The 15,030-nt window shown below is 37.9% G+C and overlaps 1 protein-coding gene across 7 annotated transcripts in view; it reads left to right on the top strand.

The window, feature by feature from the left end:
• FHIP1A (FHF complex subunit HOOK interacting protein 1A) overlaps positions 1–15,030 on the top strand; it is a 224,712-nt gene that overhangs the window by 63,891 nt on the left and 145,791 nt on the right. The window lies entirely within an intron of this gene.

Genomic DNA, 15,030 nt, shown 5'->3' with positions numbered 1-15,030 from the left:
ACTGTTTTGACACAGGGTTATGTGTTAGCTTATTATTAGATCAAATTGAGACTGTAGTTGAATAAAACTGCACTTTGAACTTTGTCTAAATACAAAATGGATATATTTTTCCTTGTATTCAAATGGATAAATCTATTTTTGACATCTAGATGCCAAATACTAAGTTTTATGAAATATCTGCTCTTCAAATTTGCTAATAAGTTGTACTTCAGGTATCTTATTCAAGTTGAGGGTAAAGAGTAAATGGGGTAGGCGTTGGAGGCCCCTGGAGTCAATGCTACACTACACTTAGCATCCAGTCGAGCATTTTTCAGTAAACATTGTGATGAAAGTTTTGCTGTGCAATGTATGGTTCAGATGAAATCCTTTCTTTATAGTACCCTGAGATTTTGTGAAGCTTTTTGAATCCCCCAAATGAAAGGGAGTATTAACATGAAATGAAACAGTAGGTTTTGATATGAAGTTATTTTCCTGTACATTCGTTAGTAATCATTCCTATAAATTTGTTAATTTTACAGAGTGTAAGCTTTGTGTATAAAGTGTGTTAATTTTTAGATATTTTCAATTTTATAAACAGATTATACTTTTACTTTAAAAGATGTATACAATAGGGGCCAGCCCCATTCCTGAGTGGTTGGGTTCATGCTCTCTGCTTTGGCGGCAAAGGGTTTCGCTGGTTTGGATCCTGGGCGTGGACATGGTGCCGCTCATGAAGCTGTGTTGAGGCGCCGTCCCACATGGCACAACCAGAGGCACTCACAACTAGAATACACAACTGTGTACTGGAGGCCTTTGGGGAGAAAAAGAAGAAGAAGAAGGAAAAAAAAAATTGGCAACAGTTATTGGCTCAGGTGTCAATCTTTAAAAAAAAAAGTTGTATACAATATTGTAACGTTCTGTGTGCATTAATATTGAGAGATAACATATTTTATGTAAAATAAATCTGTGACTATAGATTTATAAGTTAATGCTATTATTTTCATATGCTTGTTTCTTTATTAAAACATTTATTGGTATGAAATATTCTATTAAATTTATACTAAAAAATTATTAAAATACACAACATGAAATTTACCATTGTAACCATTTTAAGTGTATAGTTCAGTATTGTTGAGTATATTCACATTGTTTTGCAACGAATCTCCAGAATGTTTTCATCTTGCAAAACTGAAACTCTATACCCATTAAACAACAACTCCCCATTTCCCCCCACGCTGCATTTCTGTACACACCACGTTTTGTTTATCCATTCATCCATCCATGGGCGTTACTGTTGCTTCAGCCTTTGGCTTTTGTGAATAGTGCTGCTATGTACATGGGTGTATACATATCTCTTTGAATTCCTGCTTTCAGCTATTTTGGGTATATATCTAGAAGTGGAATTACTGGATCATATGGTAATTCTATTTTTAATTTTTTGAAGAACAACCATACTGTTTTCCCCAGCAGCCGTACCATTTTGCATTCCCACCAATAGTACACAAGAGTTCCAGTTTCTCCACATCCTTGCCAACACTGTTTTTTTTTTCCTGATAGTAGCCATCCTGATGGTGAGGTGTTGTCTTGCGGTTTTGATTTCCCTAATGATTAGTGATGTTAAACATCTTTTCATATGCTTGTTGGCCATTTGTATACCTTCTTTGGAGAAATGTTTAGTTAAGTCCTTTGCCTATTTTTTAATCAGGTCATGTGTCTTTTTTTTTGTTGAGTTGTAGGAGTTCTTTACATAATCCGGATTATTAGCCCTTACCAGATATATGGTTTGCAAATATTTTCTCCCATCCTGTAGGTTGCCTTTTCACTCTGTTGATTCTGTCCTTTGATGCTCAGAAGTTTTAAATTTTGATGTAGTTCAACTTATTTATTTTCACTTTTGTTGTTTGTGCTTTTGCTGTCATAGCCAAGAAATCATTACCCTATCCAACATCATGAAGCTTTCCCTCTATGTTTTCTTCTAAGAGTTTTATAGTTTTAGCCCTTATTTTAAGTTTTTGATCCATTTTGAGTTAATTTTTGTATATGGTGTAAATTAAGGATCCAACTTCATTCCTTTGAATGTGGATATCCAATTTTCCCAACGCTATTTGTTGAAGTGAAGTTTATGCTTTTAAGGATAGTTTAGGATAAGAAAAAGAAAAGCAGACAATCATAAATGGCTATGTTGCGTCTATGTAGGAATTCTCATAATGTCCCCTATTTCTAATTAAGAAAATATTTCAGAAACAAAAGGATGTTTTGTAGATTTGAAGCTCAGCTTAGACTAAGATTTAATAATTGTGGTAAGCATAGAGCCTGTGTTTAAGTTTTATGTTAGTTATTTGGTGGGCAGTGACTTCTTATATTTGGGATTTGATTATGGCAAACTCTGAGTTTTGGTCTTCACGTAGATGTGTGTGTGAGCATGTGTGTGTCCTGTTATAAGGCTTTTTCTAGTTAACTCCAGCCCCTGAGAGATCCTCTGTGTTTTAGGGAGCTTTAGTTTCAGGGCCATAAACGGAATCAACATTCTCATGGTAAAAAATAACCAGTAAAGAATCCAAGGAAAAACCTATAGCCAGCTCGAACCAATCACCTGTCTGTAGGAGAAGTTACTTGGAACCTGTTTTTGCCTCTCAGCTCTAAAAAGCAATATGTGTGTTGACAGAATGATATTTACACTGGTTTTGAAAAAGTCAAAAACCAGATATTGTGCCCTTAGAAGTGAGGTTATTTTTGGGAGGACAGGAGGGTGTTGGGAGTTGAGTGGGGAGAATACAAAAGCAAACATATGTAACTAAGAGGAAAGCCTGTGTGAGGATATTTTAAGGTCGAGGCAGCAGTTTAGGCAGGTGTAGGAATAACATGGATAATGAAAGGATGTAACACTCATGTATTACTTTCTTCAGGGGAAATGATAGCAAATACTAAAGGTAGCACAGCAAGAACCACAAGTGGAAAATGGGTTTGAAAAGGGTTGAAGACAATATGATATAAAATGTGTATGATAGTCCTGAGGAGATGCTGTCAGTGGACTTCATCTGTTATGAATTTTGGATGTGTTCTCAGAACAGTGAGACAAATAGCAGGTAGACAGAGGCAATTACAGATATTCTGAGCTGTTGAGAGAATTATACATTTGAATACAGTATTTCAGGGTTAAGATCTGTCTGCATGAGAAAAGAGTAGCAGTTATGGCAGCATTAGAATGCTGTCCCTTCTAATGTGATACCGGGACGTCTGCGTCATGCAGAATTGAGGTGGTAAGTGAGGAATGTTTTTCTGTGGCTTCTCTGGATTTGTGTGGAACCAGTGGGAAACCATTTTCAAAAGTAGTTTTGAATAAAAATCTAGCCTCGAGACTGGTTCGGGACTAGCTTTTCTGAGTAAATAATGCAAAAAGAGACCTAAAAATGACTTCTTACTGTCAAGTAATCAAACCAGCTACCTAACGTTATATAATTCTGAAATTTGTTCATTCTACACATCTTTTCAAAATTTTGTAGATTTTAAAATCATGGTCCACCTCTACCTTCTTTTGTGAATTTAGTCTTTTTATTTATTTAGTCATTTTTGTCTTCATGTGTTCCCTGACCCTTATAATTTCATTCTAGCTTAGTTTGGATCTTTTCCAGCTCTGTGTGTGTCTTCGAAATGACCAGAACAGCCTAGAATAAAAGTATGTAATATATGTTTGGTCGTGTTTGTTTCATTTTCAACATCATTCCTGAAAAATACCCTGTCTTTTCTTGGTCTTTAAGGGTACAAGGCTGCATTGAATTGATGTGCTCGGAGAAAAGTCTCTAAAGACTCTAGTGTAGACCAGAGGTTCTCCAAGTGTGGTCCCCAGATAAGCAGCAGCAGCTTCACCTGGACACTTGTTAGAAATGTAGATTCTTGGGCTGAATCAGAAACTCTTAGGGCAGAGCTCAGAAATTTGTACTTAACAAGTCCTCCAGGTGATTCTGAAGCGTGTTGAAGTTTGAGAACTGCCCTAGACACTCTGTTAGCTCTGTGCTGTTGTCCAAGCCATTCATTTTCTCTAGCCTTTGGTCTCCTGAGCAGGTAGGTCAGGAGTTCTCAAACATTGGTGGGCACATGAATTATCTGGTGAGCTTGTTTAAAAAATTTCAAAAGCAGAATAGTTTTCCTAACCTCATACCCTGAGATTCTGATTCAGTAGGTCTCAGATGACTCAATTATCTGCTTTTCAGCAAGCTCTCCAAAATAGTTCTCAAATCTGTGATCCGGACCAATGGATATCTCTGAGTTTTCTTCAAGCCCCAAAGTGGTGTGGTTTAAAATGGCTTTTTTGGGTTCAGTAGCTGAAGGCTTGGGGGCCAGAACTTTATTTGAAAAATGCAGTTTGGATTATTTTTCACTGAAGCCATTATGTTCTGATTTCTTGCCTTGAAAAACATGATTCTTTCTTGCCTACTCAGATTACTATGAGATTTCTCTGAGGCTTATCCTCATAGGTAAGGCAGTTCACTCTCGAAAAGAGCTTTCTGACTCTTGTAAACTTGGAGATTTCATTATATGGTTCTTCTAAGTAGTTTCTAAAAATAATTAATAAACTGTAAATACTGATTCTTAGGGAATATCACTTTTTATTGAGATTTTATTTTTTGTCCCTATCCTTTATTTCCAGTCTGTAAGCTTGTTCCCAGTGCATGATGATGTTTATCCTTTCTCACTGTCATTCATGTTTGTGTTTCTTTCTTTAATGGTGCCACCTTGTTAAAATTAGAATTATTTTTTACAGGTCTTCCTCTTGTCTCAGTGGCTGTTCCTTCTCAATCTTTTTTCCTCTGTCCATCCCTTGATTGTCAGTGTTCCCTAGGAACTGCCCAAGTTCTTTTCTTTTTTCCGCGTCTCACCTACATGCTGTCCCCTCAGGGCCTGCTTCTTCATGTCTGCCAGGTCCTTGCTCCAATGTCACCGTGACACCACCCTTTATAAAGCAGCATCTGACTCTCACAACTCTCTTCTGAGCTTTAGCCCCATATAATCAGCTGCCTACTGGATGTCCCACAGGTAGATCAAGTTAACATATCCAAAATGGAACTCACCATCCTTTTCCCATGAATTCTGTGCCTCCTCTTGTGTCCCCTGTCTTGCTGAATGGCATCATCATCACCCTTTATGTAGCTAACATTGATCTGGCATTTCCTGCATGCCAGGCAGTGTTCTGAGAACTTTTATGTAACTCCTCACAAAATCCTTTGAGATAGAGTCTGTTATTATTCCCATTATACAGATGCGGAAACTGAAGTGCGTGGAGTTTAAGTAACTTTCCCAAAGAAGCAAAACTGTTAATTGGTGCAGATGGAATCCCAGAGCATGTAGTCTTCATTATTGTGCTCTCCTGCCTTCCTTTCTCAGCAGCTCAAGCCGGAAACCTAGGATTCCCCCTTTACTTTGCCCTCTTTCTCCTGCATGTCTGGTCAGACCTCTTGAGTCCACCTACTAAATCTCTTGTAGAAGTGTGCTTCCACTTCTCTGCATTCCACTGTAAGTGTTCTGGTTCAGGTCTCTATCATCGCTTGCCTCCACTGTTGTAATTGGTGTCCTCTTCCCATCCATGTCTTTGTATTATTGTCAGAGTATTATTCTTCCTGGTAGTAAATCTCATCATGACACTTCTTGGCATTCAGCAGCCTAACCACTCCACCATCAGTCATCCGGTGCTAGACAAACCCTCTGTTATCCCCTTCATTGTGAAGCAGGCACCACTCATCCTCAGCATAGGACACTTCAGACATCTGAAGAATCTCACCATAAGGCAGAGAGCTAGAAGAGTGTAGGGAATATCTGGGTGGTACCTGACACTTTGAGAATTAGAAAATAAAAGGAAAACGCTATCTTTTGATCCTTAATTTCTATTTATTGTAATAAAAGAACAATAAAAAAAAAATCAGAGTCTAGTCTGGCCCAGAGACGGGTGGCATCTTGGCAGTCCCTAAGACGAGTGTCTCCTCACTCCCGCTCCACTTCTGTGCTGCAGCCACAGTAAACTTGCACTCCCTATAATGTGTCCTGTTTTCTCTCCTTCTTCTGGGCCTTTGTACCTGCTATTCCCTCTCTCTGAAATACTCTTCCCTCACTGCCCCGTTTGCCTGGCTAACACTACCATACTACCATGTCCATTTTCAGGTCTCAACTTAAATATCGTATCACCTGGAAAGCCTTCTCTGATCCCATTTACCTTCCAACAGTTTGGGTTAAGTGCTTTTTCTTTTTCTAAATTATTTTATTGAGGTCACATTGGTTTAGAACATTGTATAATTTCAAGTGTACAGTGTTATATATCAGTTTCTGTGTAGACTGCATCTTGCTTACCTCCAATAGTCTAGTTTTTACCTGTCACTGTACATATGTGCCCTTTTTCCCCTTTCGCCCACCCCCCAATTCCTTCCCCTTGGGTAACCACTAATCTGTTCTCCTTATCCATGTGTTTGTTTATCTTCCACATATGAGTGAAATCATACGGTGTTTATCTTTTTTTGCTTATTTTGTTTTGACATAATACCCTCAAGATCCATCCATGTTGTTGCAAATAGGATGATTTTGTGTTTTTCAATGGCTGAGTAATATTCCAGTATACACACACACACACACACACACACCCCTACCACATCTTTATCCATTCAGCAGTTGATGGGCACTTGGGTTGCTTCCATGTCTTGGCTATTGTGAATAATGCTGTAAGTGCTTTTCCTTATTTACTGCCATAGCATATCGTTCTTGCCCTTCCACGTGACTCGTCAAACTTTGTTTTACTTGTTTGTTCAGTTGCTTCTTTTAAATTGTAAGCTGTATCTTATTTATTTCTGTGTTTCTATCATCCAGCATAGGTGTTCAATAAATATTGATTGTATGGAAGAGTAACTGAGTAGCTAAATGCGCTTGTTTCTGCCAATTCTACCTGCTTCTTATCTTTGTAAGATAATTCCAGCAGGTAATATGTCAGTTAGAGTTAGGTTCATCCATAAGTAACTATCAGAATCAGAGGCTTAAATGCATTGGGGCATTATTTTTCTTCCACGTGAAATAAGTCTGGAACTATGCTATCCAGGCTTAGTACAGTGTTTCCTTGATTATCAGGGACCCAAGCTCCTTCTTTCTTTCTGTTCCACTCTCCTGGGTATGATCCTTGCCTCCATATTTTCATCTCAAGCTTTGCTGCCAGGAGTCTAGTCATCTGCAGCTCCTCATTCTAGGAAAGAAGGGACAGGTGAAAAAGCAAAAAGGAGAGGCCAGCCTGGTGGTGTAGTGGTTAAGTTCCTGTACTCTGCTTTGGCAGCCCAGGGTTTGCACATTTGGATCCTGGGCATGGACCTTCATACTGCTTATCAAGCCATGCTGTGGGCAGCATCCCACATACAAAATAGAGCAAGATTGGCACAGATGTTAGCTCAGGGCCAATCTTCCTCAAGCAAAAAGAGGAAGAAGAAGAAGAAGAAGAAGAAGAAAAAAGCAAAAGGGAGCTTGTTAGCTTCTGCCTCCTGACCCCACCCCTTTTAGGGGCTTTCCTGAAAGGACTTCCAAGGATTTCCTGTTATACTCATTGATCAGATGTGGTCACAGTATCACTTCTAGGCTGCAAAGGAGGCTAGGAGATACAGTTTTTTGCCTTAGTTCTTTGCTGCTTGCTACAAAATTGGGGTTCTGTTAATAAGGAAGGAGAGAGTAGATATTGAGTGGTAACTAGAAATCCCTAGATAGCTTAGGATGATTTCCTCTTAAGTGATCATAGACCGTTTTAGTAAATAATTTGCAGATCAGTATGTCAGCACTTTTTATAAAATATACATATATTTTATATATATATTATGTTATATATATATATATATATATATAGTGTATGTGGATTTGAAAGGAGTCTTGCCTTTTGTTTTCTCTAGTCACTTTACATAAAATTAGCAATCTTTTTGAATATTTTAGGAGATTTAATTGTAGGCATCCAAAAAATCTAAAGGATTGCTTTTATGAATCCTTATTATTTTTTCTGGGTATTGTACTTGTTGATTTAAGAGTACAACTTCTTAGTCTCATTGAGATGGACCCCAGAATCTACTGGTGAGCGTGTAAATGGCTAGAACATTTGGCAAAAGATTTGGCAATAGGGGCTGGCCCCGTGGCCGAGTGGTTAAGTTCGCGCGCTCCGCTGCAGGCGGCCCAGTGTTTCGTTGGTTCGAATCCTGGGCGCGGACATGGCACTGCTCATCAGACCACGCTGAGGCAGCGTCCCACATGCCACAACTAGAAGAACCCACAACGAAGAATACACAACTATGTACCGGGGGGCTTTGGGGAGAAAAAGGAAAAAATAAAATCTTAAAAAAAAAAAAAAAAAAAAAAAAAAAAAAAGATTTGGCAATAGATATGGAGAAATAAGGAATCTCTATCTTAAATCTCTTTCTGTTCATTCTTCTATACATCTAAAATCTAAATTCCATAAATTGGATTTTTTTTGAGAATTTAATGACTTGGGAAAATGCTCCGGATATAATATTAAATGGAAGGAGCAGAAATCAAGATTTAATATCAAGTCATTAAATTCTTAAAAAAAAATCCAGTTTTAATAGTTGTCCTTCATTCCAGTATATGGATTTCCCGTATATATTTAATCCTTTTCTTATTATTGAACACTTAGCTTGTTCCAGTTATTCACTATTAGAAATATTCTTCGATGAATGATTGAATACACTTGCATATAATTTTGTTTAGATTTCTGGGTTTTTATGATAGATTTATAGGAGAATGAACAGAAGAGATTAAAGATATAGATCCCTTGTTTATCTATTGCCAAACCTTTTGCCAACTGTGTATATACACACACACACATATATTATGCTTCTGATTTTGTAAAATTTATGAAATTATTAGAAAGTATAGAAAAAAGACTAGAAAGAAAGGTATTAAAGCTTTAAAAATGGTTTCTCTCGTGATGGTGCTTTGAGTGATTTTTACTATCTTTACATGTTCTATATATTCTTTTTTACAATGACTATGTATCATTCTTTTGATTTAAAAATGAGTTCAGTTGAAAGTAATATGCCTTCAATTTTGGTGATCACCTGCTGCTTTGCTATTTAGGGTCTCAGCATCAAAGGTGATTTTTTTATGTTGATATTTTAATCAAAGAAGAATAAACCCTGTTGGGTTTGTAATTTACATATTAGACATGTTTTCCTGCATTTGTTTAGAGATAGGTTGTCCGTTTTCCTGGTAATTTAGACCTTGCCTAATGGAATCTAGTAAACTGAAAGTTGCTGGGTCTTTTTTTTTTCCCCAGTGGCATTTGTTGTAGCTGTTAAAAACAAAAGCACCAGAAAACTTAAATTCTCACACTCAGTAGCTGGATTGTGGTATAATCTTTATGTATAGTTATAGGGTCATTTTTACTATGTCATCGTTTCCAGGGTAATCCTGTTAATACATAAGTATATATTTGTTTCTAGAGGCAAAAGCTGAGAGCATCATGGAGCATATGGGCTCACGTAACTGACCTTTAAGCAAGATAAATTGTCCCAGTGACCTATTTCGTATTCACAGATTCTGTAGCCAGGAATAGATTAATTTTAGAGATGCAATCCAGGACATTAGATAAGGAGAGAGAGAGTATGAAAAACATGTTAAATATAAACCAAAATAGTGTCAGTTAAAAAACAACAAAAACAAACCCCTAAAACAACAGTATATAGTTGGGGATTTTGGGACCTAGGGATGGGAATGCAAGATTTGGGTTATGTTTAGGGGGAAAGGGCAGATTTGCTGGACCAGTTTTGAGCAGTTTTCCCCAGGCTAGGAGAATGAGCGTACTTTTCTAATATAAAAACATACTGTGGACTGCTACAAGATTCTCCCTCCAATTTTGTTCTCCCTCAGATGAGAAAATAATACTGATAGAAAGTTACTAAGACCCTAATCATAGTTTTAAATAAATCTGTATTTTGTTAAATATAGTACCATCTGTATACTGTCTCTATCTATTTGAAAAGTGGTATTTAGTCTAAAGTAGAGTTTGGCAAACAGTGGCCTATGGACCAAATCCGTCATGTGGCCTGTTTTTTTTTATGATCCACCAGCTAAGAATAGTTTATACATTTTTAAATGGTTGAAAAGAAAAGACAAAGAAGAATACGTAGAAAGAACGTATATAGATCTTACAAAGCCTCATAAAATATTTACTATCTGGCCCTTTACAGAAAAAGTTTTCCAGCCGTCACTCTAAAACAGTGGTTTCAGCCAGAGGCAATTTTGCCCCCAGAGGACATTCAGCAATGTCTCAAGACATTTTTGATTGTCACAACTGGAGTTGAGGTGGAGGTCTGCTGGTGATCAGTGGGTGGAGGCCAGAGATGCTGTTAAATATCCTACACTGCACAGAATGGCCCCTCAAGACAGAGAATTAACTGATCCAAAATGTTGACAAGGACCCTCTCCTTGCCCAAATTTTAGTGGGGTTCCTCTGAGCTTTCTTCTTTTTTTGTTTTTTAAAGATTTTATTTTTCCTTTTTTCTCCCCAAAGCCCCCCAGTACATAGTTGTGTATTTTTTTTTTAAGTTGTGGGTCCTTCTAGTTGTGGCATGTGAGATGCCGCCTCAGCATGGCTTGATGAGCGGTGCCATGTCTGCGCCCAGGATCTGAACCGGTGAAACCCTGGGCCGCTGAAGCGGAGCACACGAACTTAACCACTCGGCCACGGGGCCGGCCCCTGAACTTTCTTCTTGACTAGGCCTCAGCCTTGGCTCGCATCCTGTCTTTGGCCTGCCTAGCCCAATTTTAGCAATAATTCTGCTGAGTTAGTTTAGTGAAAATCCCCCCACTCTTAATATCTTATCTCCCTTGATATCTGATCAAATGCCTTATCCCCCACGCTTGATATTTGATCACTCTGGCCTGTATTCAGCAAGAATCCTGTTAGATCAATTTAGTTAGCATCCCCTACCCTTAATGTGTTGTCTTAGTAATTTTCCATCTACTGACCCTATTGCAATAGTCCTGAATAAAGTCTTCCTTACCAGTTTAACAAGTGTGAGGATATACATTTATATATACATACGCATGTACATACATACACATGTGTATATATATATATATACCAATATCAGTAGTGTAGAGGTTGAGAAACCCTGGGCTAAAGTAATATTTGGTACATGTATGAATTCAGGGACCACCTCTACAAATGATTCTGCAGCAGCCCCCATTCCCTCTGGGGTTCCATTGTTGTAGGGAAGAATGACCGGCCAGCACAAACATGCACTAGCCAGCAGTTGCCTTCAGGACTTGGAAGAGGCCAGTTGTAAAGATATTTTACCCCAGCAGTATTCCGGGGCAGAGGAGGGCAGTCTGGATAGGGGTGGCCATGCTCTGTTTGGCCCTGGCTCTGTTCCCTGGTATCCTTAAGAATGAAATGAGGTTGCCTCTGTCTCGGTGGATTTCAACCTCCCTTCCTCCCTAATATTTTTCTACCTGTTCGGATCTTCATTAAAGACAAAAAACCTTGCAATCTTCAGTTCAAAGTAAAATGCTAAAAGGCAAATGTATGACGTGTTAAAACAAGTTTAGATAGTTATTAAGCAATAAAATAGAAGTGATTACTGTATCTTTCCAGGTTCTCATTTAGGGGTGTGGTTGGAGAACAAGAGTATGCACGGGGTCTGAAAATGTATTCTGTATTTCGGGGCAGATGTTAAGGAGGTTGGAGATCTTCATTGGTGAGTGAGAAGCAAGAGAAAACTAAAGACAGAAAAAAGTTAGAGCTTGACTTTACTCTTCTTATATACCTGAGTCCAGGCCCCCTTTTCTTTTCCCTGCTTGTTTCTTAAGAACTGGAGCCTTGGCATCTATTCTATTCATGTGGTTTTTCTATTAGCTAAAGCTTCGTTCTCTGGGCAGAAACCTCTGGATCCTGTGGCTTATGTATTGGTCTGAACTTCTCTCTTTTTTACGTGAAGTTGGACCTGCCCAGTGCAAGTCCAGCCTTGTCAGCCGAACCATTCCAGCTGATGGTTCAGGTTGTGCCACGGGTCTGATTTTCTTTAACGTCCTCGTTTTCCTTGACCATGTTATTCCTGAGTGGATTCGGATATATGACTTCATAAAGTAAGCTAGTTACAAAATGGCCGCAAAGTCCTTATGCATGCCAGTTAGAACTTATCTTTGCATTTCCCTCCATTCTCCACATAGATTTTGATTTTTTCCTAGTTTTCTTCTGGAAATCTTCTTTTATTTTGATGATTGGAAGTCATAGAGCAGACCCTGCTACTGTTTATAGGACTTTGTGTCAGATGGAATCTTCCCAGAGTGACTTTATGGCCACTATCATGCTATTATTAGAGAATGTTTTAATGACTTGTAATTGCCAGCATAGAAGATGTGCAGAAAGACATGGGGAAATTTTAAAATTTGTACAGAGGAAAGGACCACTTTAATCTACTAGGAATTCAATAAAAGAAGGCAACTATCAGTTAACTAGGTAGAACTTACTAATTTACTATTTGTGATTAAGTTAATAGACATAGAAAAATCTCCTTTTTTTCTGGATTAGATTGAGATTAGCCATTCTCTTCAAATCCTTCCCTTAAAAAAAAGAATCTGCTAATCTATCCTAAGAAATGCTGTATAATCTGGATGGAAGAATACTGACTTTGGAGATAGCCTGCCTGGATTTGAATCCTGGCTCTGCCCATGTCACCTGGGGCAAGTTACTTAACCTCTCTCTGCCTCAGTTTCCTCAGCTGTGAAATAGGGAAAGTAATAGTATACCTACCTCACAGGGTTGTTGTCAGGACTATATTAGTTTGTATATAAAGTACTTAAAACAGTGTAGAGCACCTTGCCATTGATGCCTTAGCTGTTATTAGTAGTGTTTATTGTGGTTTTGGAGTTAGTGACCTAATCTAGCCAGATATATGTTTAGGGAATTCAAGGGAATATGTTCAGACATTTCCAGAAAGAAAAGTGTAAGCATAATTCTTTGAAATACCATAAATCAGAGAAAGATAAATGAAATAGTTGGCAGTGTTACATATTATGTTTTCAAATAGGTTACTCACCATAGACACGCTAGTATGTACCTTTATGTTTAGGTGTTTCTCAGAGTTTCTGAGGCACTGAAAGGTACTGTTGCTGCTGCTTGGGCATCTATCAGGGATATTGGTTAAAATGGCACTCGGTTAAATAATTTTCACTGGGCAAATATTGATTTGCTAAAGAGCATAGGGAATGAAGGTCCCAGTGGGGTTTGGTTTTGGAGAGGATAGATGGAATTTGAATTTCAGTGATACCAGCAGTAATAAAGGCAATATAAACACCCACATTTAGGTCAGTTGACAGAATAAATTGCCCGTTTATGGAGGGGACAGTTTTCCTTCATTTTGTTCAGTAGACATGGGATCAGAAGATTAAACATTTTTTTATACATATGGTTGTTCTATTTATATGTACAGATGAGATACATCCAAACGAGATTTGCTTTCCTGAAATGCCAAATGAAATTTGTAAAGCTTTATCTTGATATTTTATGTCACTAGCCTAAATTTTCTGTGTGTTTATAATCAAAAGCACCTGTGTTAATGTGTACACATGTATAAAAGAATGTATGGTATAGAAAATGAATTTAGGAAAGAGATGATGGATTTCTTTTTTCAAAGAAAAATGCAGCTTCTTTCTCTGAAAAGGGTTTTCTTTAACCACTTCAGAAAATCTGAGCAGCATTCTGCCAGTTGATTTTTTTTAAAGGATGAAACAGATGCTCCATTGATCCCTGATATGGTTATTTATGTGGCTGGTTTTCTACATGAAGGGAAGAAAGTTTGATTAATTACCATTAACTGTGACATACCCCATGGGTAATGAATTTTTTTGTGTGTATCTATTTTCTCCCTTTTTGGAATAAATTGGTGGCTGCGTAATAGGTTCCGGTAAAGCAGTCTGCCAGAACACTTAGTGGAAAATAAATGCAGCTTCTGCAAAAGCATAGGATGGCACTGTTGTCAAGTACTTAGGTGCCTGAGAGATGTGGTGTCTTGCCACTGTCTGCAGATCTGAATCTTTAAGTCGTTTTCCTGGGAGTTTGTGTCAGATCCTGGTGGTGCCTGTGCATCCTTGAGGTGGCTACTTAAGTCTTGGCGCTGCGGTCTGTTGCCGTGAACGCCAGTGTGAATTTGAAGCCAATCCGAGATTAAACCTATGGCTTTGATTTCTGTAACTCCTGCTCTTGATTCTAGTCATTCAGGGTATCACTGTTGCTGTTCATTAAATTAGTGCTTCCTAATTTGGAGTAGCAATATAATTTGATGTACTTTTGCACATTTCTTCTCATTTGATTTCTTTAATACTATACAGTAGGTAGGCAGGTGTCAGTTCTGAGAAAGTAAGGTTCAATGACTTGCCCCAAGGCTATTAAATAGTATGTGACAGACTGAATCTCTAACCCAGGCCTTCTGAGCCCAAGCCTGTTCCTCATCCTTCTGTACCACATGTTTTTTATACATTGTTGGATTTGATTTGCAATATTTTGTTGAGGATTTTTGCATCTATGTTTATGGGAGATATTGTTCTGTAGTTTTCCTTTCTTATAATGTTTTTATTTGGTTTTAATATTAGAGTAATACTGACCTCATAGAACAAGTTAGGAGGTATTCTCTCTGCTTCTATTTTCTGGAAGAAATTCTAGGAAATTGGTATAATTTCCTCCTTAATGTTTGGTAGAATCCACCAGTGAACCCATCTGGGCCTGGTGTTTCTGTTTTAGAAGATTATTACTTATTGATTCAATTTGTTTAATGGATATAGGCCTACTCAGATGATCTTTTTCTCCTTGTTTGAATTTTGGTAGATTGTGTCTTTCAAGATATTGGTGCATTTCATCTAGGTTATCAAATTTGTGGGCCTAGAGTTCTTCATAATATTCCTTTATTGTCTTTTTAGTGTTCATGGGATTGGTTGTGATGGCCCTTCCTTCGTTTATAATATTAATAATTTGTCTTCTTTTATTTCTTAATCTGGCTAAGAATTTCTTGATAAGAAACTAGTATTTGG

The sequence above is a fragment of the Equus caballus genome, chromosome 2, assembly GCF_041296265.1.
Source record: "Equus caballus isolate H_3958 breed thoroughbred chromosome 2, TB-T2T, whole genome shotgun sequence".
Classification (NCBI taxonomy): domain Eukaryota; kingdom Metazoa; phylum Chordata; class Mammalia; order Perissodactyla; family Equidae; genus Equus; species Equus caballus.
Note: the sequence above shows the minus strand (reverse complement) of the source record. Positions and strands in the feature narration are given on the sequence as shown.